General features: G+C 52.4%; 1 protein-coding gene across 4 annotated transcripts in view; it reads right to left on the reverse strand.

Annotated features, from left to right (window-relative positions):
* Positions 1–12,006, reverse strand: part of exoc6b (exocyst complex component 6B) — a 102,379-nt gene that overhangs the window by 86,880 nt on the left and 3,493 nt on the right. The gene's annotated exons all lie outside the window — the stretch shown is intronic.

Genomic DNA, 12,006 nt, shown 5'->3' on the forward strand with positions numbered 1-12,006 from the left:
ACGCATATCAGCCATATCAGAGTGCTGTTTGAGGCCTATATAGTTTGCCATCGGCACAGCACCGTACACCAAAGCAGCAGTCCCACAGTCCTGCAGAACCAGGCCAGGCTACACAGGATTACAGGGCACTTCCATGTCCATGAAGCATGCTGATCTAGGATCAGTTTACCCTATTAGCTTACAATGGACGTGGTTAGGGTATGGACAGGGAAACTCTGATCTGAGTTCAGCACTCTTACCCAGAGATACTTTGAAAATACTGAATTCCTAGTACCTTGTGGGACCTTACAGACTCCCCTCCCTCCCTCCCTCTCCACTGCTAACACTGCAGGTACCCAGCCCTGACCTGACCTGACCTGGAACAGCAAACAGACACAGACATGCTTTCATCTAATCAATTTATTCATCCACCAGTACCTAATAGACGAAACTAAACCGCAGTCTGTACTGCCTGCCTAAAACAAAATAGGAGAATACAAAGAACACAAGTGGCAGAAAACTATTATCATGAGGAATCAGTCATCAGATCTGCACGGGCCACACGCGGTCATAAAAACCTGTAATCACACTCGGAGAGACGGCAGGTTTTTCCTGCGGGGAATCTCAATGGCGTACAGCGCGGTGTAACGTAATGCACTGTAACGCTATGACTCAGTGCATGGCGACAGAGGCAACGTGAGGATCGGCCTGTTCTGAGGAAACCGGAGGCTCGCGGGTTCACGCCCTGCGTGGGACACAGTCGCGGCCGCGCGAAACGAACAGCAGCCGACGCCGTAAACGCCGTACGAGGAGCACGGCCCGGGGGCGTCGGCCGAATCAATAAGCGCGCAAATAAATAATGCATTCTCCCTCCCCGCGATCCTCCCCCGAAACCGTTTCCAGAACGTTACGCATCACGCCGGGATGGTGAGAAATTCAACTCCTGCCCGCGTATCCCAACACATAGCCACGATATCACGGGAGCCTCTTATGAGTTTGAGCGGCTAGTGCTGCCTGAGAGTCCCCATCACCAACAGAACCCCAGTTAAATCACAGCTTGATCGGCTAGTGATGCCTGAGCAGCTAGTGCTGGCCTTTGGTCCCATATGAGATATCGCATTCCCATCCTGTTTGAGCCGCCCCTCCCCCCTCCAGGACCCCCATTTCTCTGGCATAGGAGTAGTTCCGTTCCCCAGTGTGTGCATGAGTGCGTACATGCGTGCGTGTACATACGAGCATGCCTGTCTGTGTGTGTCTGTGTGTGCGTGCGTGCACGCGCGTGCGTGTGTGGGTGCGTGCGTGCAGTGAGCTAAAGGAGCCGGACTGTGGGCAGACTAGCGCAGTGTGCTTTATCACACTGAGGAGCACAGTCAGCCACACACAGCTCAGCCATTCAGGAGGACATACAGCCCAGCTAAGCGTTAGCACTGTCAGGATACACCGTACAGAATGTAGCATTATCTCAGGACAGATTTACGATACAGTAGCCTTTAGCATTACAGCAGGGCACCCACTCAGCACAATAGCCTTTAGCATTATAGCAGGGCACCCACTCAGCACAATAGCCTTTAGCACTTGGGCCAAACAGGTTCACATTAGCTGCTGTGACTTCGCCTGCATTCTGTGCGGACGGGACAGACGCTCAGCGCCTGCGCAGAAAGGCGGAGGAGGAGCCGCTGGAGGTTCGGCAGCCGCTCGGAGCGCGAGGCCTCGCTGCAGGACTCCCTGCCGAGTGATGCAACTTCCCCCCGCAGCGGTGGAGCGGGGAGACCGGCTCGGCAGCATTCCTTCCCCCCCCCCCCGCTCCGCTCGGCTCGGCTCCCATCGGCCCGCTGTTCCGGGCCCGCTCTCCCAACGGTTAGCCGCCAGGACGAACCGAGGACCGGTCACACAGCGCGGTCACGATTTCAACGCTCTTCTTTCTCTTTTGTAAAAAAAGGTTACACCGAAGGGTCTCCAAAGCTCAGCGCTAACAATACCCAGAAATACAGCAACAAAAAAACAGCTTTGCTGAAAAATGTTGAATAGCCACAGGAACAATGATGGGAAGAGAGATATTTCAACCCAAAACCTGCTGAGCTGCTCAAAGATAAAACAGTCAAATGTAAAAAAAAAATAAAAATAAGTGGACAGAAATACAAACATACAAGTTAACTGGTGGAGTAGGTTAATGTGGATCTTTATGGGTAGCTCATCCTGTTAAGGCGCTGTTCTAGCACACGGATGGACCCCACAGTTTGGGATCAAATCCCAACTGTGCCAGCGCTGACTGAGGCCGGAAGCCCCACCACCACACTGCCACCCAGGGTTAGAGAAGGTTCAGCTGGCGGGGAACCACATCGCATGACTCTCTAGCGCTCCCCACTGGTCAATCCAGCACCTGCGGCCTGCTTGCTAAAGCGTGTACAGTAAAACAAAGCCCCCAGAACTAAATTTAGACCCTAGTTCCTGCGGTGGAAACGCACTGAGTTCCTCAAAAGGTTCCTAGTTCCGGGGTATAGTTCCTGCGGTGGAAACGCGGCTTATGTTTGCGAACTTCGCCCATGGGCTGCGGCGTGAATAGAAGCAGCTGTGCTTGGGTGGACAGAGCGCGCTCGCCACCCTCTCCCCCATTGGCTGAGCGGACTGCAGCATCGTGGCGGCAGCAGGGCAGTCTGAACCAGAGAGGAAAGGGGAATTGTAAACCTGGGTGGAGGCGCAGGCTGCACCGTGCATCTGTCCAGACACGCAGCACAGGGCGTCGGCTCCCGCCTCACCAACCGCCAACGCTCTTCACACACACAAACCACAGCTGCGCCACCGCCATTTCTGCTTCGGTACACTGGGGCAACAGAGTGGGGCAAGAGCAGAGTGGGGCAGTAGCAGAGTGGGAGTGGGGCAAGAGCAGGGTGGGGCAGTAGCAGCAGTGTGGGGCAGTAGAGTGGGGCAGCAGCAAAATGGGGCAGCAGCAGACTGGAGCAGCAATTACGGAGATAAGCTTCTAGCAAACAGGCTAAAGGCTCATTTCCCAGAGAGAAAGTGGCCTTAGGCCAGGATGTTTACCCTGAATCTCTCTGGATAATATCCAGTGTCATCAATGGAAAAATATGTGAGTTAGAAGGAGGGAATCTGAGAAATAAATAATATCACATAAACACTTAAAATTATATTTTGCTTCAGCAATTTTTCCCAGCTGAAGATTCTTGCAGAACATCTCACATTGTTAAAACACGTTCAGACAGGCAGAAGGGTCGCAGGTCCAAACCTCAAGTGGGGACATGTGAGGTGTAACTTTCAGAAGTAGGGGAGCCCCTGAAGACTGAACCGTTGAATGCATGGAATAACATGGACGCTGCTGGGGACATGGGGACATTTCCATTTAAATTCAGCTGTGTCACCTTTCCCATTTTTCTTTAAAAACACAGCTGGGTCATCACAAGAGCAGCAAATAAAACTTACAGTAATCATCCAAGAGCGAAAAAGTACAACCCAACCCCCCACGCACCCCCCAGACATCTGCTTGCCTCTCAAGTCCTAGAAAACATGACCTCCACACAATACCAGCAGGAGTATCGCGCAAGCGATCGCTCACATTTCCTACGAAGCTATAAAACAAGCTCAAGCCCAACAGAAACACGAGCAGCCGCTTCTCCGAACCGAATCACAATAAACAGGCTCGGGGACCCGCCGGTCCCACCGCGAACGCGCTCCGGCCCTCCCGCTGGGGAGCGCTGGCTAGCCCCGCCTCCAGAGCCGCCACATGCTAAAGAGCCGTCCTTTGCCAGCACTTTCAGGATGCACCGGGAGTTAAAAATCCGTCCGTTTCATATCCACGAATAGCCACGCTGCTAGTAATTTATTGTTCACTAAATATAGACACAAAGGCACCGAGGCTAGGCTGACAGGCTGAGATGGTGAAATGCACCGTCATTTTCCGTCGGGTCAGGTTATGACAGCGCACGCGGGCATAGGGTGATTCAGAGAGAGAGAGAGAGAGAGAGAGAGAGACAGAGACAGAGAGAGAGAGACAGAGAGAGAGAGACAGAGAGAGACAGAGAGAGACAGAGACAGAGACAGAGACAGAGACAGAGAGAGAGAGAGAGAGACAGAGACAGAGACAGAGACAGAGACAGAGAGAGAGACAGAGACAGAGACAGAGACAGAGACAGAGAGAGAGAGAGAGAGAGACAGAGACAGAGACAGAGACAGAGACAGAGACAGAGACAGAGACAGAGACAGAGACAGAGACAGAGACAGAGACAGAGAGTCTGGCCGTGCCAGGAGACACAAACGGCCACGCTGCGCGGGGTCTCCAGGCCCCGGTCCCCCGCCGGTTCCCTCTGGAGCGAGTCGGCTCCGCTCGGCCGGGCCAGAGAACGGCGGTAACGGGGCCAGGGGCGGCCAAACGCCTGCGCGCTCAACGCACCCCCCACCCCCCTCCCCCCTCCCCGCAGAGACCAGGCCAGTGAAAGGAACACATCCCCCAGGTCAGGATGCGGAGGAAGTCATTAAACCCAACGGCCCGGCTCACACGGCGACCGGGCTGTGTGCTGGGTCAGAGCGCCCTCACAACCGGGCTCTGTGCTGGGTCAGAGCGCCCTCACAACCGGGCTCTGTGCTGGGTCAGAGCGCCCTCACAACCGGGCTCTGTGCTGGGTCAGAGCGCCCTCACAACCGGGCTCTGTGCTGGGTCAGAGCGCCGTCACAACCGGGCTCTGTGCTGGGTCAGAGCGCCCTCACAACCGGGCTCTGTGCTGGGTCAGAGCGCCCTCACAACCGGGCTCTGTGCTGGGTCAGAGCGCCCTCACAACCGGGCTCTGTGCTGGGTCAGAGCGCCGTCACAACCGGGCTCTGTGCTGGGTCAGAGCGCCCTCACAACCGGGCTCTGTGCTGGGTCAGAGCGCCCTCACAACCGGGCTCTGTGCTGGGTCAGAGCGCCCTCAAAACCGGGCTCTGTGCTGGGTCAGAGCGCCCTCACAACCGGGCTCTGTGCTGGGTCAGAGCGCCCTCACAACCGGGCTCTGTGCTGGGTCAGAGCGCCCTCAAAACCGGGCTCTGTGCTGGGTCAGAGCGGTCCAGAACAAACACTCGCCCTCACAACCGGGCTCTAAGCACACCCCCCTTGTGTTCTTTTTTTTCCCTTCTTTCTTTATGTAGGCTATATGTAGGCTATATATGTATATTTGTACGTGTGTGTAGTGTCATGCCGTTGTGTCTTTTTTTGTTAAATGCCCAATAAAAATATATTCACAAAAAAAGAGGGAGACCACACAAGGACATTACAGCGCAGATATGAACTTATTTAAACAAAATACGTGCAAAGTCTGTCATATGTAGGCTGTAGGCTATGTAGGCGCGTGCAGGGATGAGCGAAAAGTATCCTGACACATGTAATAAAATGGGACAACTCAAATAAACCAACAAACCAGGACAGATGGCAAGCAGAGAAGCAAGCCACACTGAAAAGGGAAAAGACAGTTCCACAGGGCACAACACTCAGCACAGGCACTCCTCAAGTGAAGATGGCTCTCTGCCCGCAGAGGGACGGGCATAGCAGCAGGGCTCCCTGCTCCGCCCACCAGCCTCAAGAGCACCCTATAAAACCAGGCAAGCAGAGCAGGAGAGCTGACACATCACCCCTGTCACATGACCCGGTCCCGCTCCAGCTTTCAGGAGCGCATCGTTCTCACTGCTGTTAAAAGCTACCCCCGTCACATGACGAGACCCAATTCAGCTCCAGCTATCAGGAGGGCATCATTCTTATTGCTGTCAAAGGCTACCTGTCACATGACCCGGTCCTGCTCCAGCTGTAAGGAGGGCATCATTCTTATTGCTGTCAAAGGCTACCTGTCACATGACCCGGTCCTGCTCCAGCTGTAAGGAGGGCATCATTCTTACTGCTGTCAAAGGCTACCTGTCACATGACCCGGTCCTGCTCCAGCTGTAAGGAGGGCATCATTCTTACTGCTGTCAAAGGCTACCCCTGTCACATAATCTATTACTACCACCACCGCTCGCCCACTCCAGCAGTGCATTTCACCTGAGATAGCACACTGCCACCCTGCTGGAGACCAAGATAGCGGCCCCACTTCCTGGCGTCACAGTTCAGATAAAGCCTGCGTACTACAGCACATAGAGCCAATGTGCCAGCCAATGGGACACAAGGGCACAAAGAAACAGGCTAACAGTGGGCTGTCAGGTCACACACCTTGGATGCCTGCCTTGTAAACAGCATCATTGAGCTATGAGACCACAGAGAATCAGCTGGTGTTTTTCCTATAATGGTGAGCAATGGGTAACCGTCACTGTTATTAAACTGTGTCTCGATGTGCCTGAAGTGTCCAAAGTGTCTCCTTGGGGGAAAAAATAAATCAACATACAGAACAAAGTACTTTTTTTACCATTTACAGCAACATGGATTAGCAGTTGTCTTCATTTTTCAGGCCATTACATCACATTACGTTATATTTATTTGGCAGACATCCATTTATTTGGCAGACAAAACCCAAAGCGACGTACAACAAGTGCATACCGAAGGTCACTGGAACAACTACAAAACACAACCACGAGCCAAGCCGGCACAGACAGGAGCCAGAGGAATGTGCACGTTCATGTGAAGTAATCCCTTCACTATAAACTCAGCAGGGCCCGTCTGTAAGAGGGAGGTGCCAGGGAGCTGAGGGGGTGTGGCTCCTTCTTAATCCAACAGTGTGAGATGACTCAGCAGGGTGTGGCCACCAGCTGCACTCTCCAACCTGCCCAGTTTTACTGACACAGCCATGCGAGAAAGTACAGGCAGCACTGAAATTTCACTCTAATGACCATACACAGAGGGACCAGCCAAACCTAACACAGAGAGACCAGTAGGGCCTTACTAACAGAGAGAGACCAGCAAGACCGACTAACACAGAGAGACCAACAGGACCCTACTAACACAGAGAGACCAACAGGACCCTACTAACACAGAGAGACCAGCAGGACCCTACTAACACAGAGAGACCAGCAAGACCCTACTAACACAGAGAGACCAGCAAGACCCTACTAACACAGAGAGACCAGCAAGACCCTACTAACACAGAGAGACCAGCAGGACCCTACTAACACAGAGAGACCAACAGGACCCTACTAACACAGAGAGACCAGCAAGACCCTACTAACACAGAGAGACCAGCAAGACCCTACTAACACAGAGAGACCAGCAAGACCTACTAACACAGAGAGACCAGCAAGACCTACTAACACAGAGAGACCAGTAGGACTACTAACACAGAGATACCAGCAAGACCTACTAACACAGAGAGACCAGCAGGACCCTACTAACACAGAGAGACCAGCAAGACCCTACTAACACAGAGAGACCAGCAGGACCTACTAATACAGAGAGACCAGCAGGACCCTACTAACACAGAGAGACCAGCAAGACCCTACTAACACAGAGAGACCAGCAGGACCCTACTAACACAGAGAGACCAACAGGATCTGAAATCTGTACTCTACTATCACAGAGGGCTAGAAGTTATTAATACAGAGACCACAGGGAAGCGGGGCTGGGCCCATAATGACAGAGAAAAAGGCCAACCGCACCTCAGAACTGCACACCATCAGGACTGTGAGCAGCCACACACACCCCGTGTCGGAGCGCGTGCAGAAAGTAAGACTCACGCGCACACGGTCGAAGGGGGGGTGAAAAGGCAGAATACTGCAGACATCACACGCAGAGCAGCAGGAGCCACTGAGTCAGTCCGGTCAGCTGAGCGACCACCATGAGCTTCCACTGCAGAACCGAGACGCTCACGTCCGCACAGCTACACAGCGGCACAGCCGTCGCCGAGCAACCCAGCGCTGCACGCGCCCGCGCAACGAGGGAGCGCGCTCGCCGCACGCGCTCAGCACTCGGAGCAGCCGCCCCGCTCTCAGCGCTCTTGGCCCTGAAAGCGAGTCGGCCACTCAGGACTTCCTCCATCGCGCGGCGCATTGTTCCCAGGTTAATTGCAGCTCATTAGGGCCTTGGAGGAAGTGTGTGGTGGTGTGTGTGGGGGTGGGGGGGGGGGGGGGGTGTCCCTTTTAGATGTGAGGACGGGGCGGACCTTAAGCAAGATTTCTGCCAGTGGTAATTCAAATGCCTCGGCCAACCCATCATCTGAACAAGACCTGACTCCCCCCCCCCCCCCCAATCCCCCCTCCACCCTCCACCCTCCACCCTCCACCCCCCACCCTCTGGCTGACCCTCACGACACAAACAACTCCTGGGGTGTTTGTTCCAAATTCCTCAGGTGGACGGCGAGTGGCATTTTCCCCTGTCTCGGAGCGCCGCCATTGCGGGGACGCGCGCGGAGGCCAGTTTCCACCTCCGACCAGCCGCGGCGGGTCAGGCCGCGTGCAGGAAGTGCGGTACCTGCTCCGGGCCTTTCTGGGCATCTGGGCACAATGCGCCGCTATGTTCAGCTTTGGTAGGGGGTGGTAGGGGGGGTTGTCGCCGAGCGCCTGTACCACCGCAGGCTATTTTTACCCCCCGCCAGAGCTGCCCGCGGAGGGACGGGAATAGCAGCGGGGCTTCCTCCTGCCGACCGTTTCCACGGCGCCACGCAGCCCCGCCCCCGGTGACAATGCCGCAGGCAGCTGTCGGACGGCGCTGAGCGAAGGGAGCCGAACTCTCCGGCCGGCGTCCGCCGTCCCAGCTGCTGGCCCCTCACCTTCCCTCTCTGACCATTAACACACCGAGCCGTTTACTGAGCACGGTGCTCACAGCAACTTCAGGCAGGGAGAGCTGAACACTGGCTCTCCATAACCTTCACTCTCTGACCATTTGCCAAGCACTTTACTGAGCACTGTGCTCACAGCAGCTTCAGGTAGGTAAGGCCAGTGCAGTGTGGGGCTGAACACTGGGGGGCCCCTAAAGATCCAGCCTATCACAGCCACACAACTCTCACACCACTGAGTCTATACTACATGACACGGGCCACTACTCTCAGAAGCCATGTAGTCCCAGTCATGCAAGTGAAAATAATTCCAGCCCAAGCACTAAAAATGTAACTTACTACATAATTACAATAAAATAATTAAATTATAATTGAATCTTAAATTTTATAAAGAAGGTTTTGTGAATTATGGTTTTGGTTTGCTTGTGATGTCTTTTTATGTTACACATCCTGTGCCCCATTGATGTTAGGCTATATGTACCTCCATCCACCACTTATGTTGTCCTTTGTATCATTATCTTGATGTTGCAGCTTGTCAAGCCTCCTAGTCTGACTTAGCATAGATTAGGTCAGAGTAATGTTTACTGTGTGAACTGGACAAAATGTGTTCATGGCTATGAATAACTGCTACAAAATGAATATTGTACCTTCAGATTTGTGTGTTTGCAGTTGTTCCAATGACCTTCGTTATGCACTTATTGTATGTCACTTTGTAATGCTGTTTAGGCATGACTTGAATTTCAAAAAGAAGGCTTGGTCATGTGACTGCAGGTTAGCTCTTTTATATATGATGTCTTGCTCGTTAAGGTATGAATTTATTTTTTTAAAAGATCCCCTTACACGACTGGATTTATCTGCGGACATCGAAGCCCTCCACACTAAGGCAGGGGAAAGGGGCTGTGGCGGCTGTGCTGGAGAAAGGAAAAGCTTCCAGAAGGTTCCGCGCAGCTCCTTCTCCTGGCGTTCTCTGAGCGCGCTCCGCACCGTTACGAGACCGCTCTGGCATCTCAATCCCAGAGGGACGGAGTCGGAGAGCGAGATGTTCCACCATTACCAACAAGAACCTGGACCCGAGCCCAGACTTCCACAACCACACCTTCGTCTTACGAACTGAACAAATCTAATATGAAACGTGGGAGTGAGCTTACAGGGACCTTACAGGTTGGGCTTATTGCACGGTGCCATCGTTAAAGTCAGGTTACGGAAGATTTATCACCATTCTGTATTTAATCAGGACTTCAATCATCTTGCAAAGATTCTGCACCAAACAGATCTGGCTAAATGTTTCATGGACAAATCCAACTAACTGAACCAGCAAAACACACTGAAGCTGTGCAGAGAGGCGAGAGCGAGTTTGTCAGGGAAACAGCCCTTTCAACAAGGAGACCGTAGCATCAGAAGCACGGGTTTGCTGATGCATGTCAAGTTACCTATGCAACCCTCAAATTTCACACTTTCCGTCTCCTCAAAGTGCTGGAATATGCACATCTTTGGCTACTGCCTGATAGGCATATCTGAGCTAAATTTAAAGCAATACTGCCACTGTCTGTATAACTCCTGGCTCAAAAACTATGACTGTATGTGACCGTATTACAGCAAACTACTAAAATATTTATTGCACATTTCTCACAAAAGCTGTTAGAATCATTAAAATGCCTGCATATTAACAGATTAACACAATGTGTATTCTGAATGCATATATTAAGAATTCTCAAGCACGTGGAATAAGGCTTGCATATGAAAACGGTAATGACCTGCATAAATGGATTCTCCTGTACACCCTCCTACCAATTTCCGAATGACAGCTTGACCTTATAGATGTGAGTCACTGGAATCTTGTTTGCTTTTTGCGTTGCCACGGTTCCCCGCCTGGCACAACCCGACTCCTGGGTTGAGACCGAGGTGGGATCCCCACGCTGCCCCCACCCCCTGCCAGCTGGCCTCACAGCCCAAATGAGCAGGTCAAAGGTCAGCTTTATTCTGGGTCAGTCTCTGCCTGCCCGGGTTACTCAGCAAAGCACCACTTTCCATTTTAGTAGATGCAAAGCTACCTTAACTCATGTTAATGGCTATAACTGTTAAGTTCAGAAAGCACACTTCAGCGTTGCAAAATGCAGTAAACAGTTAGTGAATCATTCTGAAAGCACACAGATGGCATAAGTGCTCCCTGTAGTAGCCTTATTTACGCAGAAACCTCTTGTACCCAGACAGAGTTGTACCAGAGAAACTCAAGGACAAGTGTACAGCTATGTTACAGAACTACGCCCCCACAGACACAAGCACTAGGCCAGGACTGGAAGGCAAACCCATGACATTCTGGCGGAGTTCACGCTGTCCTCCTCTGTACTGTATCTGAGGAGGCACCAGCCCGTCCTACAGAGTGGAGCGCGCTCAGTACACTGCTCACTGTGCGTAATCTGACCTTCCTGTTATTCTGGGCCTGATCGCCTGCGTGTGCGGAGGTGGGGGACCAGTGCCAGAGACCCGGCATTTAGGCTGCACTTCCCCATGTGAACCCCATCACTTTACCGGTGCCTACTGACTGGCTTCACACAGAGTCAAAGGTCAAAAGAACGCAGAAGTGGGCAGAACCAATAGACAAGAGGAGAGGGGTTAGACCCGAACGCTGAATTGGCCAGCATTGCAGTCACTCAACGGTGTAATCTAAATCAGATTTCCCAACCGGTGTGCCGCGGCACTCTGGTGTGCCGTCAGGCGAGGTCAGGTGTGCCGTGTGAAAAATCCTTTAAAAAAATTTTTAATGTTCAAATGAATTTTTTAAAAATTAAATGAACAAATCCCATTCACAAAAGCCAAAATAAATGTTATTAAAATGGATATCGCTTAATTAAAACCTCAACAGAACATTTACTGTTACTTTTGGCACTTTAAAGGCCTACTGTTGGCACTTTTTATTTTTTATGCTTTTGAGAGTGGTGTGCCATGAGATTCTGTAAATGTGGAAAGTGTGCCGCGTAAGGAAAAAGGCTGGGAAACGCTGATCTAAATAACAGTGAAGAGAAGACCTCCCACGTCTGAATCGAGGCCAGAGGCAGAGTGCTTTCTGGCCCATCCATCACAGGGTAAATCAAATGCACTCAGACAGGTAGCCTGGTGCACTGGAGTCCAACCTGCAAGGGGACCATTATGGACCATTACATCACATGCATGCGCTCGAAAAAGGACTCCATTAACACTCTGCCCCCCTCCCCCACCAACAGACGCACACGCATGCACACACACACACACGCACGCACATACTCATGCACGCACACATGCACACGTACACGCGCACACATGCGAGCGCACTCACGCACAGATACACACACACATGCACAGACACGAGCAC

Source organism: Anguilla anguilla, chromosome 7 (genome assembly GCF_013347855.1).
Source record: "Anguilla anguilla isolate fAngAng1 chromosome 7, fAngAng1.pri, whole genome shotgun sequence".
Lineage (NCBI taxonomy): Eukaryota > Metazoa > Chordata > Actinopteri > Anguilliformes > Anguillidae > Anguilla > Anguilla anguilla.